Raw genomic sequence first — 16,282 nt, 5'->3', positions numbered from 1 at the left:
ATGGACTAAAATGCAGAATGAAATGTGTACATTTAAACATGACCAATTTTTACAAAGTTTCTTTTTGTGTATGTGAGTGGGGATGTGGAAAGGAAAAAAAAACAAAAACAAATGCTTGACAACTAAAAAAATCTTAATTAAAAAAAACTTGTTGAATGAAATGAGAAAATTAGGGGGGAAAGTTGATTTAAATATATATAAAGCCCAGTTATCTTTATATCTCAAAGAGATCTTAAAGAAGGGAAAGGGACCTGTATGTGCAAAAAGGTTTGTGGCAGTCCTCTTTATAGTGGCCAGAGGATGTGGGAAAACAGGGACACTGATACAATGTTGGTGGAACTGTGAACACATCCAGCCATTCTGAAGAACAATTTGGAACTATGCTCAAAAAGTTATCAAACTGTGCATACCCTTTGATCCAGTGTTTCTACTGGGCTTATATCCCAAAGAGATACTAAAAAAGGGAAAGGGACCTGTATATGCCAAAATGTTTGTGGCAGCCCTGTTTGTAGTGGCTAGAAACTGGAAATTGAATGGATGCCCATCCATTGGAGAATGGCTGGGTAAATTGTGGTATATGAATGTTATGGAATATTATTGTTCTGTAAGAAATGACCAGCAGGATGAATACAGAGAGGACTGGCGAGACTTATATGAAGTGATGCTAAGTGAAAGGAGCAGAACCAGGAGATCATTATATACCTCAATAATGATACTGTTTGAGGATGTATTTTGATGGAAGTGGATCTCTTCGATAAAGAGAGCCAATTCAGTTTCAATTGATCAAGTATGGACAGAAGCAGCTACATCCAAAGAAAGAACACTGGGAAACGAATATAAACTGCTTGCATTTTTGTTTTTCTTCCCGGGTTATTTATACCTTCTGAATCCAATTCTCCCTGTGCAACAAGAGAACTGTTCAGTTCTGCACACATATATTGTATCTAGGATATACTGCAACATATTTAACATATATAGGACTGCTTGCCATCTGGGAGAAGGGGGGAAGGAGAGAGGGGGAAAATCGGAACAGAAGTGAGTGCAAGGGATAATGCTGTAAAAAATTACCCTGGCATGGGTTCTGTCAATAAAAAGTTATTTAAAATATATATATAGTGGCCAGAAACTGGAAACTGAGTGGATGCCCATCAACTGGAGAATGGCTGAATAAATTATGGTATATGAATATTATGGAATATTATTGTTCTATAAGAAATGACCAGCAGGATGATTATAGAAAGGCCAGGAAAGGTGAAATGAGCAGGACCAGGAGAGCATTATATACTTCAACAACAATACTATATGATAATCAATTCTGATAGACCTGGCCATCTTCAACAATGAGATGAACTAAATCAGCTTCAATAGAGCAGTAATGAATTGAACCAGCTACACCCAGCGAAAGAATTCAGGCAAATGAGTGTGAACCACTACATAGAATTCCCAATCCCTCTATTTTTGTCCACCTGCGTTTTTGATTTCCTTCACAGGCCAATTGTACATTATTTCAAAGTCCAATTCTTCTTATGCAACAAAATAACTGTATGGACATGTATACATATATTGTATTTAACATAAACTTTACCATATTTAACATGTATTGATCTACCTGCCATCTGGGGGAGGGGATGGAGGAAAGGAGGGGAAAAATAGGAACAAAAGGTTTTGCAACTGTCAATGCTGAAAAATTACCCATGCATATAACTTGTAAATAAAAAGCTATAATAAAAAAAATTTTTTTTAAGGAAAAGATAAGTTCAGTAAGTTCAAGCATATGGTCCAAATCAACTGTACACTAAATATTAAAAGAACCTGCAAATGCAACTGCTGGACTGCTACCGTCTACAGTTTTTGAAAAGTCATGGAGAGGGGAAAGTGTGGAGAGGTTTCACAAACCTGGAGACAGATATAAATTACCATTTTAAAAGGTGAATACTTTATAAGCCACTGAGCTTAGCATTGATTCCTAGTTAAATAACATAAGTTAAAATTAAAGGGAAGGTTTGAAATAATTTTGAAAAGGAAAAGGTGGGTACATGTTGTAGATATTAAACAACCAGACATTTCTTCTCTGTCAAGACCTCAGAGCAGATGGCTACCCACTTTTAAGCTACTCTCTTACCTGTGGAATAATGAGTTCTTACAAGAGTTTGGGAAGAATACGCCTGTCTTCTCCAATTAAGTCACTCAATTTATTTGTCCCATTCACCAGTTCAGTTCTATTTAATCACTTCACACTATTTCACTGAGTCATCTTTATCAATGGCCTAATTTTAGAAAAGTATTTATCAATGGCAAAATAAACACAAAATAAATCCAACAAAAAAAAAATTTAAACAGTGGCAAAATCTGATAAAATCCTACTCCAAGCACACATCCCAGATTGCAGTCTTTATTTAGTCCTACTCCAACTGCTCCAAGCAACACAAGAGCAAAAAGTGTGGAAAATTGATAAAGAAAAGAAAGGAAAAAAAAAGAAAATTGCTAAAACAACAACAATAAATTTAATTCTTGTCACTGGGACCCCCCCCCCCAAAATTTTTTCATTTATGAACTAAGTCAAAGCTTTTTAAACTTTTCCCACTTGCAACTCTTTTTGATCTGAGAAATTTTTATCCCAGGTATATATGTATAGAAAATAGATATACAAATCAAATAATCATAATTTTGTGACCCCCACATTAAGTTATATGGATATATATGTCATATATATTAAGTTGTATTTGAACTAGATAACTGTTCATCCTGTGCAAGAACCTATTGAGTGCTTACTAATTAATTAATCAATTGATAATAAATTAATGATTAAAGAATGTCTCTAGGAGCTTACATTCTAATAGGAGAGACAGAGAAGTGCTTAAGGTTTCTTTGTTTCTTCTATTAGAATGTAAGCTCCTACGGGCATTATTTTTGCTTTTTCTTTATATTCCCAGCAACTAATACAAATATATTCAATTCAATCCAATACAACATATTTCCAGCAATTAATGCTTGGCCTACACTAAATACTTAATGAAAATGTTTATTGATTGACACACATTTGCTACAATAAAGGAACTACTGGGGCTTCATTTTGCTTTCTTTGCTTCTTTCTGTTTTCAACTCCTTTCAACTCTTTTCCCCTTCACTTGAGATCAGATCCAGACATTCTTCTCTATCTCTGGCCCTTCAATATTGGGACAGAGTTGATTAGGTTTCTTTACAAGGAATCAGAGTCCTTCCAAATGCAAACAGCATGAATAGGAGGAGCAGACTGGCTCTGACTTGATCACCATCTTCCATAGGTTTCTTTGGAGATTTTTTGGATAGGATTTATATAATGGTAGAGCAAAGGATTATGATAAACAAGGTATTACAGACTTCAGCAAGATATTTTTAAAATCTTAATAGTATTTTTGTGAACAAGATGCTAATTTTATTTGAATAGAGTTAAGTAGATTTAGAAATGACTTGAATAAAGACATAGATGCAATGCTTATATTAAATGGTAGAATCATGATCCAAAATGTTGACAGTCTGAAATTATGGGCTAAAGTTAAAAGGATGAAGTACAATAGAGATAAAATAGTTTTCATTTGAATTTTTAAAAATCAACCCTATAAGTTGCGGGATGGGGGAAGAATGGCAAAAAAGAAACAAAAAGGCAATTTATGTGAGAAAAAAAAAAAGATCTAGGGTTTGTAATATGCTACAGGTTCAATGTGAGTCAGAAGTAGAATGTTTTTGAACTGATGCTAAGTGAAATGAGCAGAGCCAGGAGATCATTATATACCTCAACAACGATACTGTTTGAGGATGTATTCTGATGGAAGTGGATCTCTTCGATAAAGAGAGCTAATTCAGTTTCAATTGATCAAGGATGGACAGAAGCAGCTACACCCAAAGAAAGAACACTGGGAAATGAATATAAACTGCTTGCATTTTTGTTTTTCTTCCCGGGTTATTGATACCTTCTGAATCCAATTCTCCCTGTGTAACAAGAGAACTGTTCGGTTCTACACACATGTATTGTATCTAGGATATACTGTAATCTATTTAACATGTGAAGGACTGCTTGCCATCTGGGGGAGGGGAGGGAGGGAGGGGAAAAATCAGAACAGAAGTGAGTGCAAGGGACAATGCTGTAAAAAATTATCTTGGCATGGGTTCTGTCAATAAAAAGTTATTAAAAAAAAAAAGTAGAATTTTTTTTTAAAGTAGAATGTTTTGACAGCCAGAAACACTAATGTAATCTCTAGCTGCACCCATAGAAATTTGATATCCAGAATAAGGAAGGTGAAAGATCTGCTACACACCTGTCCTAGTGAGGACACATCTGGGATGTGATATTCACTTCTGGAAACAAATTTTAGAAGAAATAAGATGGTTTACATCTTGAAAAAAAGGGAATCAAGATATTTGTAAAAAGTACTAAATCTATTGGAAAAAGCCATCTGCATCCAGAGAAAGAACTATGAAGACTGGATATGGATCAAAGCATAGTCTTTTTACCTTTTTTGTTTCTTTGTTTTTTCTTTCTTGTGTTTTTTTTCTTTAGATCTAATTTTTCTTGTGTAACATGACAAATATGGAAATATGTTTTAAAGGATTGTACATATTTAATTCACATCAGATTGCTTGTTTTCTTGAGGAAGTAAAGGAGGAAAAAAGAAAAATTTGGAACAAAAAGTCTTACAAAAATTTTTTATAAAAATAAATACTATTGAGGAAAAAAAATCCATGAAATCAGATTTAAGCATACAGGATGTTCTAAAAGTCTTAGTTCATTTTAAGCTGTTAAAGACTAGGTTAACTATATACCTCTCAGATTGACTAAAATGACAAGAAAAGATAATGATAAACATTGGAGGGGATGTGGAAAAACTGGGATACTAATACACTGTTGGTGGAGCTGTGATCTGATGCAACCATTCTGAAGAGCAATGTGGAACTATGTTCAAAGGGCCATCAAACTGTGCATATCCTTTGATCCAGCAGTGTCTTCACTGGGTCTGTATTCCAAAGAGATTATAAAAAAAAAAAGGACCTATGTGTGCAAGAATGTTTATACTAGCCCTTTTTGTAGTGGCAAGTAATTAGAAATTGGATGCATGTCCATCAGCTGAAGAATGGATGAATGTTATAGGATATGAATATGATGGAATATTATCGTTCTATAAGAAATGATCAGTGAGATGATTTCAGAAAGGCCTGGAGGGAATTACATAAACTGATGCTAAGTGAAATATGCAGAACCAAGAGAACACTGTACATGACAACAACAATATTTTACAATGATCAACTCTGATGTCAGTGGCTCTGTTCAACAATGGGGTGATTCAGGCCAATTCCAGGGGTCTTATGATAGAGAGAGCCATCTGCACCCAAAGAAAGGACTGTGGGGACTGAATATGGATCACAACGTAGTACTTTCACCTTTTTTGTTGTTGTTTGCTTGCATTTTTTTTCTCATTTTTTTCCTTTTTGATCTGATTTTTCTTGTGCAACATGATAAATGTGGAGATATGTACAGAAGAACTGCACATGTTTAACCTACATTGGATTATTTGTTATCTAAGGGAGGGGATGGGGGGAAGGGAGGGAAAAAATATTTGGAACACAAGGTTTTACAAGAATGAATGTTGAAAACTATATTTGCATATATTTTGAAAATAAAAAGCAGCTTTTTAATAGACTAGGCTAAATGAATGTGGGGGCAAAGAAAAGGCATGAAAGATATCTTCAACAATTTGAAGAACTGTCATTGGAAGAAATAATTGGATTTGTTCTGCTCTGCTCTTGAGAGCAGAGCTAGAAGCAATGGGTTAAAGAATTGAAATTACTTTGGAATCAGAATCAGGTTCAATATTTTAAAAATAATTGAGTTGTTTAAAACCATAATAAGTCATATTGGAATGTAGTTGAGTATCATGACCTTGGAAGTCTTCAGGAAGAGGTTAATTGATCTTTCGGAAGGGGGGTCATAGATAAGATTCATGCTTTGGGTTGGGATTGGGCTTGACCTCTGAAGCCCTTTCTAACTCTTCAAATCTGATTCTATGGCTCAATGTTGCTGTTCACAGCTCTGTGTTAATCATGTCAGCAATAGCTGAAAAAAGAATATCTCTTGGAGCCTTTCTGGCAGAGCTACTGACCACATAACTGAAATAATTTTCTCAGACATCACTTCTGTTTTAGATGTCAGTGAGACAGCTGTGCCTTTCAGTTCTACAACTCCACACTTCTAAGAGGGCTATTCAAAAAATAGTACCTTGTATTTTACAAGGTACATTTAATCATAGCCCTTTCGCATATATTGAATTGCTTCATTTTTAGTCAAATCCAATACTGTATTAAGTTTAAAAAAAAAAAGAAAGAAAGAAACCGGGGTATAGAACAAGTAAACTATAAATGATGTTGTGTAGTGTTTCTCTAGCTAATCTTACTTAAACCTCAGAATAACCTTATGAGAATGCTATATTGGCTCCATTTTGCAGATGATGAAACTAAATCTCATAAGTACTAAAAATGAGAGGCAGTGTGGTATAACCGAAACAACACAAGATTTGGGATCAGTGATCTTGGGTTCAAATGCCAGTTATTTCTATTACTTATAACCTTGGTGAAGTCACTTAACTTCGAGACTAGCTTCCCAAACCATAAAACAAGGTAGTTGGGGAAAGTGAACTCTATAATTCCTTTCAGTTCCAAATATATAATTTTATGTTTTGGCCACAGTCATTCTCCTAAAGTGTCAGAGATGGGATTTGAACCCATATTTTTCCTGATTCTAATTTAAGAACTCTTTCTACCTTACCTAATTTGTAAAATCTCATACAAGGCTAGTGGGTACCTATAGAGAGGGTATTCAAGTATAGTTGAAACAAGGTGTTAACTCAGTGGAATTAATGAGACAATGGTTATCTAGTTTACATATACTTAGTACTTAGCATGGTGATGTAATAGTTCTCTAGTTCATACATACTCAGTATATTGTAATGATGTAATTGTAATAGAGTATATAAACTGGGGACAAACTCAGCCACAGTAGAGAAGACTTGACTAGCCTCATGGTTGCTCTCCTGCCTTCATCACTTCTCCAGTAAGACCAAGGACTAGGGCTGGTCCCGAGGTCCTCCAGAGAGTTAGTCTGGACATTATATTTTAATCTGCCCTGGTGTAGGGGCTCTAGAAAGCAATGGTACACTTTGTCATGCCAACCTGGAGGCTCTAGAAAGCAGGACATTACATTTGGATGTGCAGACTGCTGACTAGCTGGCTGATTGACTCAAACTGGGAGACTGAAGGAGACAATAAAGACTTTAGACTTTATCCCTGACTATTCTCATGTTGATTATTCTGCTGAGACCAAGGCTGGTCCCGAGACCTCCAGCTAACCAGAACATTACATTTTGGCTCCCAAACATGGACTCAACAGTTCAACTGACACAATCATGAGTTCAGTGAAATCCCCATGACCCAGAAATAGGGTGAGTACAAAAATAGACAAGCAGGAAACTTTAGTAAGGACTACACTAGTGTTTCAGCTGAAATGGGACAAATGCTTAGAAAAGAACCTTCCCCACCCCCAAGGGAAGTGTGTAGAGTGCATAGTTAAGCTAATAAAAAACCAAGGTTTGATTGTAACTTGGAAAGAGATCATTGAACTCTTAGAAACTCCTAGAGGGCACAGACTATTATTTTTAATATTTGTATTCTAAGCTCCTTACAATGACTGTTACATAGTAGGCACTAAATAACTGTTTAATTTAAGTCCCTTTGGCATTCTGTAATATTCTCCATTTCTCTCCACTGCTAATTTCTATCAAAGACTTATTCATCCTTCCAAAATATCTGACCTGGGTCTGATATCCAAGATATTTTGACAAATAATATACTATTAAGAATAAAAGGCATTCTCCAATAGATATATGTTAAAAGGATATGAATAGTCCTCTAAAGAAGAATTACAAATTATTAATGACCATATAAAGGAATACTCCAAATCACTAAGAATAAAAGAAATAAAGAAACCAAAATAATTAATATTAAAGTTTTACTTCAAATCTGCCAAATTGGCAAGGATGATCCCAGAAAGTAGAATTATTAAGTATTGAATGGCATTAAGAAAAATTAAATACAAGAATGCACTGTTGTTATAGCTTTGAATTGGCATAATAATTCTGGAAAGTAATTTGTAATTATTTGAAGAAAATTCCTAAAATGTCCATATGCTCTGTTAAGGAGATTATACTAATTGGGATATTGGTGTGCAACAGGTTCTTGAAAAAAAATATGTCCAACATATATTTTATTTTTTATCTATAGTACTAGCATTTTTCTACCACTTTCTAAATTCTAGACAATCAACAAAATAATACATAAAATCCTGTTCTTTTACATTTGCTGCTTTCAAAGACATAAACACTCAGAAATTTACCAAGCCAGTGTCTATTGAATAGTATACCCCTGCATAATACTAAAAGAAGGTTAATAGCAAAAAAGGACCTCATATACATCAAAATATGTATAGCAGCACTTTCTGTAGAAGCAAAGAACTGGAAATAAAGTGGGTGCCAAATAATTGAGAGAATGGTTAAATAAATTTTAGTACAGGAGTTTAAATATTACAGTGGTATTAGAAATAATGAACACAATGAATACAGATAAGTATGGAAAGACATGAATTGATGAAAAGTGAAACAAAATCACTATCCACAATGACCATAATGTATATAGAAAGAACAAAAAATGGAAACAGAATATTGCAAAATGATGTATTATAGCCAAAGAAGAAACATGAGAAAATATTCCCCCTGATTCTTTACAGAAATGGGAAGCCATGCATATGTAATGTTTTTGACATATTGGTTAGTTTAACAGAATGCTTTTTTCTTTCTTTCATTAAAAAAAAATCCTGAGAGGATTCAAAGAGATATAGCTTATATAAAACAAAAGATGCCAGTTTTAAAAAAAATATATTTCTAAAAAATCCTACTTACCATTCAATGCTCATCTCAAAAGCTTCCCCCACCCCCACCATAAGCAATAGCACTGAGCCTGTTTTGGTATATGTCTTATCTCCCTTCAGAAGCTCCTTAAAAGAAAATCTGTCACTGCTCCCTCATTGGAGCCTTAGTTTCTAGATCTGAAAATAAGAGAGTTGAACTAGATGATTTCTATGATCCCTTCCAAATCTATAACCCTAAAAATCTATGCCTGTTTCCATAATGTTGTTAATAACCAAACCAGAACTGGAATTTAGCTTTTTTCTTTTTTTTTTTCCCAGTCTAGAATTAGATCATCCTGTTTCAAGTAACTTCATTGAAATCCACTGACATATTATTATTTGTAGAGGGCCAGAAATTTGGAGAAGTATACTTGAAATAAGGTGTTAACTCAGTGGAACTGATGATATGATGGTTCTCTAGTTCACATATATCAAGTATGATATAATCACTATAGTTTGATATAATAATATAATTACTATAGATTGGCTTATACTCAGTATACTGTAATGATGTAATTGTATTATTTATTTATTTAAGGGTATTTAAGGGCTTAGAGAACTGGGGGCAAAATCAGACTCAGACTGAGATTGGTTGAGACTGCCAGACTGTCAGACTGCTGGAGGAGACTGGGTCAGATTGAAACTGGATCAGACTATAACAGACACAGACTGTTCAGGAGACAAACTGTGAAAGAGACAATGAAAGACTTTGGATTTTATTCTTGTCCATTCTTGTGGTGACTGTCCTGCTGAGACCAATGCCCTTCTGGAGGACCTCGAGAAAGCTAGCCCAGACATTACAATTATTACCATAAAATATCATATGTGTATCTATCTATATATATGTACATGTATAAATAAATTATGATTCTATTATATATAATATTATATATGTTCTATATATGGTTCTATTACATTATATATATACATATAGAGGGAGGGGAGGGAATATAAGGAAAGGGTCTCTCCTCTCAAAGAGAAGAGACAGAGACAGAGAGAAAGTATTTACTGAATATTTACTACATTCCAGACAATGAACAAAGTGCTGGAAATAGTAATATAATAAAGTAAAATAATTGGCCCTCAAGGATCTTACCATATAATAGGAAAAGAAAACATATAAAAGGGAACTGACCTCAGGGATCTTATCTTCTTCTTTAAAAATAATAATAGTTTTTTATTTTCAAAATACATGCAAAGATAGCTTTCAACATTCACTTTTGCAAAACTCTGTGTTCCAAATTTTTCTCCCTCCCTTACCCCCAACTCCCCTAGAGAGCGAGTAATCTAATATATGTTATACATGTGCAATTCTTCTATAAATATTTCCACATTCATCATACTGTACAAGAAAATTCAGATAAAAATGAGAAAAAATGAGAAAGGAAAAAAAAGCAAGTTAAACAACAACAAAAAATGAAAATATTACAATGTTATGACATTGAGTCCTGACAGTTCCCTTTCTAGATGAAGATGATTCTATCAAAAGTCTATTGGAATTAGCCTGAATCACCTCACTGTTGAAAAGAGCCACATCCATGAGAATTCATTATCGTATAATCTTGTTATTGCCATGTACAATGATCTCCAGGCTCTGCCCACTTCACTTAGTATCAGTTCATGTAAGTCTTTTCAGACCTCTCTGAAATCATCCTACTAATCATTTCTTATAAAACAATAATATCCCATTATATTCATACACCATAATTTTTTCAACCATTTCCCAACTGAGGAGTAGCCATTCGGTTTCCAGTTCCTTGCCACTACAAAAAGGGCTGCTACAAATATTTTTGCACATATGGGTTCTTTTCCCTTTTTTATGATCTCTTTGGGATACAGACCTAGTAAAGACACTGCTGGATCAAACTCTTTTCTTCTTTAAAAAAAAATTTTTTTTCAAAACTTAAATACAAAACAGAAAAAGAAAAAAACATTGACAAGCACACAGCAGAACATGAGAGGATGCAAATATAAAGGAATAAATTTACATTTCAAGATAGCCTATGTAATAAATACTACATATTGTGTTCAGAGTTGTCCAACTTTGCTTCTTGGTATATTGTCTTTTGTTCTCTGCTGTGCATTTTTTACTTTATTTTTTTCACCTTCCTCCCCTGCTCCAAGAAGCCTACAATTAAATATGTGTGTGTGTGTATTTATAGTATGTATATATACATAGGTATCTATAATCATACATATATATACACATCTATATAAGACTTTATCATATTGTTTGTTCTCTGTTTCACTAAAGGTAGATAACATTTTCCTTTATAAAGTTCAAGTCCTTTCTATATTTTTCTAAAACCACCAACTCATCATTTCCTACACTATAGTAAAATTCTAACCTTTTACTATCTAGTTATTTTAAATAATCTAAAACAATATTAATTAATGATTGACATACATAGTTTTCTTATTTTTTCTCTTTTGATTAAATCTATTTTACGATGTTACCTTCTAATAGGGAAAGACAATATATAAAGAGAAGCTGGAAATTAGGAGGCAAAGCTTTGAAACTCATTACTATCTCATCACTTGAGATGGAATTCCAAAGATGATAAAGGGAAAGGTCCCCTAGTGGAGCTCAGGGTGATTCCTAAGATAAAGTTTAAGGTTCCTGAGGAGCAATAGTGAGGATATTGGTGGGAATTTAGTAAACATGGTTTAGAATTGTGATTATATGATTGGAAAATAAATCCATTCCTGCACTTTTATGTGTTAGGGTTTCTAGTCAAGTCTGGGTCATTTTACATATTGATTGAGTATTCCTTTAGGCTTGTCCAAACTATTACTGCAAATCAACATACCTTTCTGACTGGGTATTGCTCTCCAGACAGATGAAGAGGAAGAAGGGAGCCTTATCTACCAGAATCAATGTTGTGTCTTTACCAATCCTTTTTATTGTTGAGTAACTTTGTTAATACTTATCTCTGTTAAAATTTTAAAGTCCATAAGTCATTACATTCTTATCTTGAATCTAAATTTACCAGTCTGACCTAAGTTAAGCTTAACTACAACACCGAGTTAACTGTGAAAGTTTTTTTTTTTTTTTTAAATCAAAACCCAGTCATTTAAGAAGTGTAGGACATCCTTAGTCACTGATCATAAAGTTTAATGTTAATCCTTCCCTTACCTTACCACATGGATTGTGGGAAGGGAAGAATAGCTCCATAAAGACATGTTTGATACTAAGGATTAAATATAGATATTAGATAGATTATATATATATGTGTATATATATATAGATTAAATAGATTGTTCACTTTCATCTAAAACAGAATAATTCAACCTGACAGCTAGTCACTTCCATTTGCAAATGGATCACAGAAAAAAGCAAATTAAATAAGTTAAGCACCTCAGTCAACACCACAGAGCTGCTGATAACCAGTGGAAATAGCAGATCAAATGAAAGTGATTTTCTTTTTAGAAGTGAAGTACTCTAGAAGGCCATGCAGAGGTCATAATGTCTGATAAGAGTTATCCAAAGGGAAAAGAAGAGGACTTTGACTTAGAGCTTCAAGACAGAGGAAGAAGTCTGTCTAAGAGGAATTGATGAGTTTGAGGAGAGTAACTGGCACCACATGATGGGGTTTGGTGAAGAATTCACAAGAGCTTTCTCCTTGCCAAAAGTTTCATTTATTTAAGAGAAGCGGTTATGGACACAATGAAGAAGTAAATAGACATCAGAAATGAAACAGATTTAGGGGAGCATATAGTTAGCAAGGAAAGGAATTTCAACAATAATTCCCCAGTGGAACTCACAATTAACCAGGAAAAAGGGAATATATAATGAGGTGGGAGTATGCCATTAACTTTCAAGGCTAAATCCTAAAAGGGATTTAGTACCCTAAAAGAATTAAATTAATTATAAGGAGGAGAAAGACACTATAAGGGAGGGATAGAGTAAGAAGAAAAAACGCCATGAAGCATGGGGAAGAGGAAAGACACCATGAGGCAATATGCTATGACCAGCTAACCCAAAGGGATTCAGCAAAGATGGCACAGGCCATGGACAGATTTTATAGGATGTGAGAAATGGAAGGGCATTTTAGTTTCCACAGTTATGAAAATCAAATTGAAGAAATGAAAATTAAATTAGAAAACTGAACCGCACAAGGAGATCAAGGAATAATCAAGGGTGGAGTTTATCTTCCCCAAATGAATGTAAACTCCATGGGGGCAGAGACTAACTTTTGTAATCAGGGATGGTGGCCTGCGACTTGAAAAGAATCTTTTGTTCTTGTTTCTTCTAGCCTCCTCTGTTACCTCCACCTGCTGGAATGGAAGCTTCTCTGGAGTAGGGACTGGCTATGTAATGAGGGGTGGAGATTTATTTCTGTAACATCCAATTAATGTGATAAGGGAGGGACTTGTGCTTCAAGATAGGAGATAAAATGCTGTCTTTGGAGTTTCAAAGTACGTCTACTCACTTAGACACCCATTCTTCAAGAATGTAAAATAAATCTTTCCTGCATTCATGAGTGAGGCAGTGGAGTTCTTATTTTATTATTTTGGCTCTTACATAGGGGAAATATTACCATGAGGGAGAGGAGAAGGGAGGATATGGAGATTGATATCATCACTAGGCATTCTACTTGGATACAGTAAGGTAGGATTACCCAAGACCTCCACAGGAATGGGACAGTAAAGGAAGAAGGAGAAGGAAGAGAAGAAGGAGGAGGAGGAGAAGAAGAAGAAAAGAAGAAGAAAAAGAAGAACAAAGCAAAGGAGAAGAGGAAAAGAAGAGGGAGGAAAAGAAGAGGAGAAGGAAAAGGAGGAAAAAGAAGAAAAACAACAACTTACTATTGCTCATTCTAGATCTTAGATCCAGGTCTTGTTGAAGCTATAAGATAATGGGGAGGGGGAACTCAACTAGAGGAGCCAGGTAGCTAAAGGGAGCAGAATGAAATAGTGTTAATTGATAAAGGGGGGAGGGTAGGGGCAGTGGAGAAGGGCAGAAAAGAAGAGAAGGGAGGAGATAGTTGTGTGAGAAACAAACCCCATGATTGAGTCTCTCCAGAATGGCAGCATAATAAGACCCATCTTCTCATCCCCAGTTATTTAGTCACAGTCACTGGGCTCATGGTACAGCCCACTCCTCTGACAGGTGCACATATCTCCAATGTAGTTTCATAATTGTAGCTTACATCCTAAGGCTTCACCTTACATCCTAAAAAGTTCACAGTTGTTAACTGTTTACAAATGTTATGCTTAGCTTGTGGAGTCAGTTCTAGTACTTTATATGGAAACACCTGATCTGATCAGGGCTGGGATTTTTTGTTTTTTGTTGCAAAAGCAAACTGATGGTTTCTTAGGGTGATAAGATTTAAGAGTTATAAAGTCCTTTTTCTAATACCTTCCTTTCCCTTTAGAAATATCCTCTTACCTTGAAATTCCCACTTGATTTTTTTCTTGCTGCCTCAAATCCCCCAAATTAAGAGACTACTCTTTTAAAACTGAAATAGATCTCTGGGAAACTGGACTATTCAGTACTTCCAGTGAATTGGATGAATAGCCTTAGATTTGTACTCCCTATTATTGACAAAGCCCTTTCACCTACTTTTTTCCATTCAATCCCCGCAAAAGTCACACAACCCCATAGGCAGCATAACTGGGACAGTGACCCTCCTCCTCAGATTGCAGGATGAATGTACTTTTCACTCCAACATCATACATTTTGACTGTTTTCTTCCTAATGTATAGATGAAATCATTGACAATAGAGTACTGAAAGAATCACAGTTTTTAGGAGTCAGGGGCAAAAAGAAAAAGGTAATTTTTGGAATGTGAAATAATGAAAAAATGCTTCAGGGGGAAATTTGAGTAGCATGTTTTGGGAAGCCTAAGGGTAACACTAAGCCAGAATTTCCTCACTGAGAGTTTCCTGCACCAAAGAAATCACAGGCCTGATTAAAACCAAAACAAACAAACCCTATTATTTTGCATGCAATACATGTCAGTTTTTTTAAAATTAACTTCATAGGTACATGGACAAGAAAGAAGTTATTAAGAAAATTAGAGGATTTAGAGCAAGGAAAACAATATCCCAAACATCAATCAATCCGTACCCAAATTGAACATGCTATGCAGTATCAGTTAGCATAAAAGAAAAAGACACAGCTCTGGAATCAGAGGATTTGAGTTACATCTTACCTATGATGCTTATTGCTCAAGTAACCTCAACTAAAACATTTTCTCTCTCTAAACTACAAAGTTTCTTCATCAGTAAAATGACAGAAAGTGGCCTTGATGGCCATTGAGGTCTCTTGCAATTCCCTTTTGATCTATGATCCTTTCAAGATCTACAACCTACATTGAATATCCCATATTAGAAATTGGGGCTTATACTCTTCCTATATTCAAAGAGCCAACAAAGTGAAATGGATATTGAACTGAAATAGAAAAATTGTCCTTGTACTCCGTGCAAACCTTTGAACACTATGCAAATGTGAGTTCTGAGGGAGGAAAATGTAAGGGCAACATAAGAAAAATGAACAATTCAAGATGTATAAAAATGGGATAAGCTGCTTTAGAGAAAGTAAGATCCCAGTTCCTTAAGGTCTTTAAAAAAAGATTGGATAACTATTGTTGGAGATGTAGTAAACAAGATTCATGTTTTGTGTAGAATAGTCCTCAAAGTATGGTCCAAGGATTCCAAGATCCTTGTATGGGGTCTATTAAATCAAAACTATTTTCATAACTATATTAGGATGTTATTTGCCTATTCAGACTTTATTCCCTTTTCCAATTGCACATCTGTCTGAGGCAGGATTTTTTTCATATATTTCAACCAAATCAACATATCTCAATAGAATGAATGCAGAAGCAGCTATAAGAATCCAGTTATTTCACATGAAGCCAAATATTAAAGAAATTTGCAAAAACAGATAAAACAATGTTCCTGTTCTCACCAATTATTTTTGTTTTGGAAAATGTTATTTCTTCATAAGTATATTTATATCAACATATATTTACTATTTTTATTTTAAATGAATTAACAAATGTCTTAAAATTTTATCATTTTAGGGGAAGATGGTGGAATAGGTTGATAAATTACAAACTCTCCTGATTTCCACCACATACAAGACAAATTTATGCCTTGGGGCGAACACAAACTGATGAAAAACTAAGAAGATTTAGAGCAGAACAAGGGTCCTCCACATAACAACTCAACAAGATCTGAAGATTCCAGGCTGGGGATTAACCTGTCTGAAATGCAAACTCTTCCAGGCTAGCTCCACAGAAATCTCAAATTGGGATTCCTCAAACTAGCTGGGTGTAACTGGAGCCT

This window comes from Antechinus flavipes, chromosome 4 (assembly GCF_016432865.1).
Source record: "Antechinus flavipes isolate AdamAnt ecotype Samford, QLD, Australia chromosome 4, AdamAnt_v2, whole genome shotgun sequence".
Classification (NCBI taxonomy): Eukaryota; Metazoa; Chordata; class Mammalia; order Dasyuromorphia; family Dasyuridae; genus Antechinus; species Antechinus flavipes.
This window is presented reverse-complemented; position numbering follows the sequence as displayed.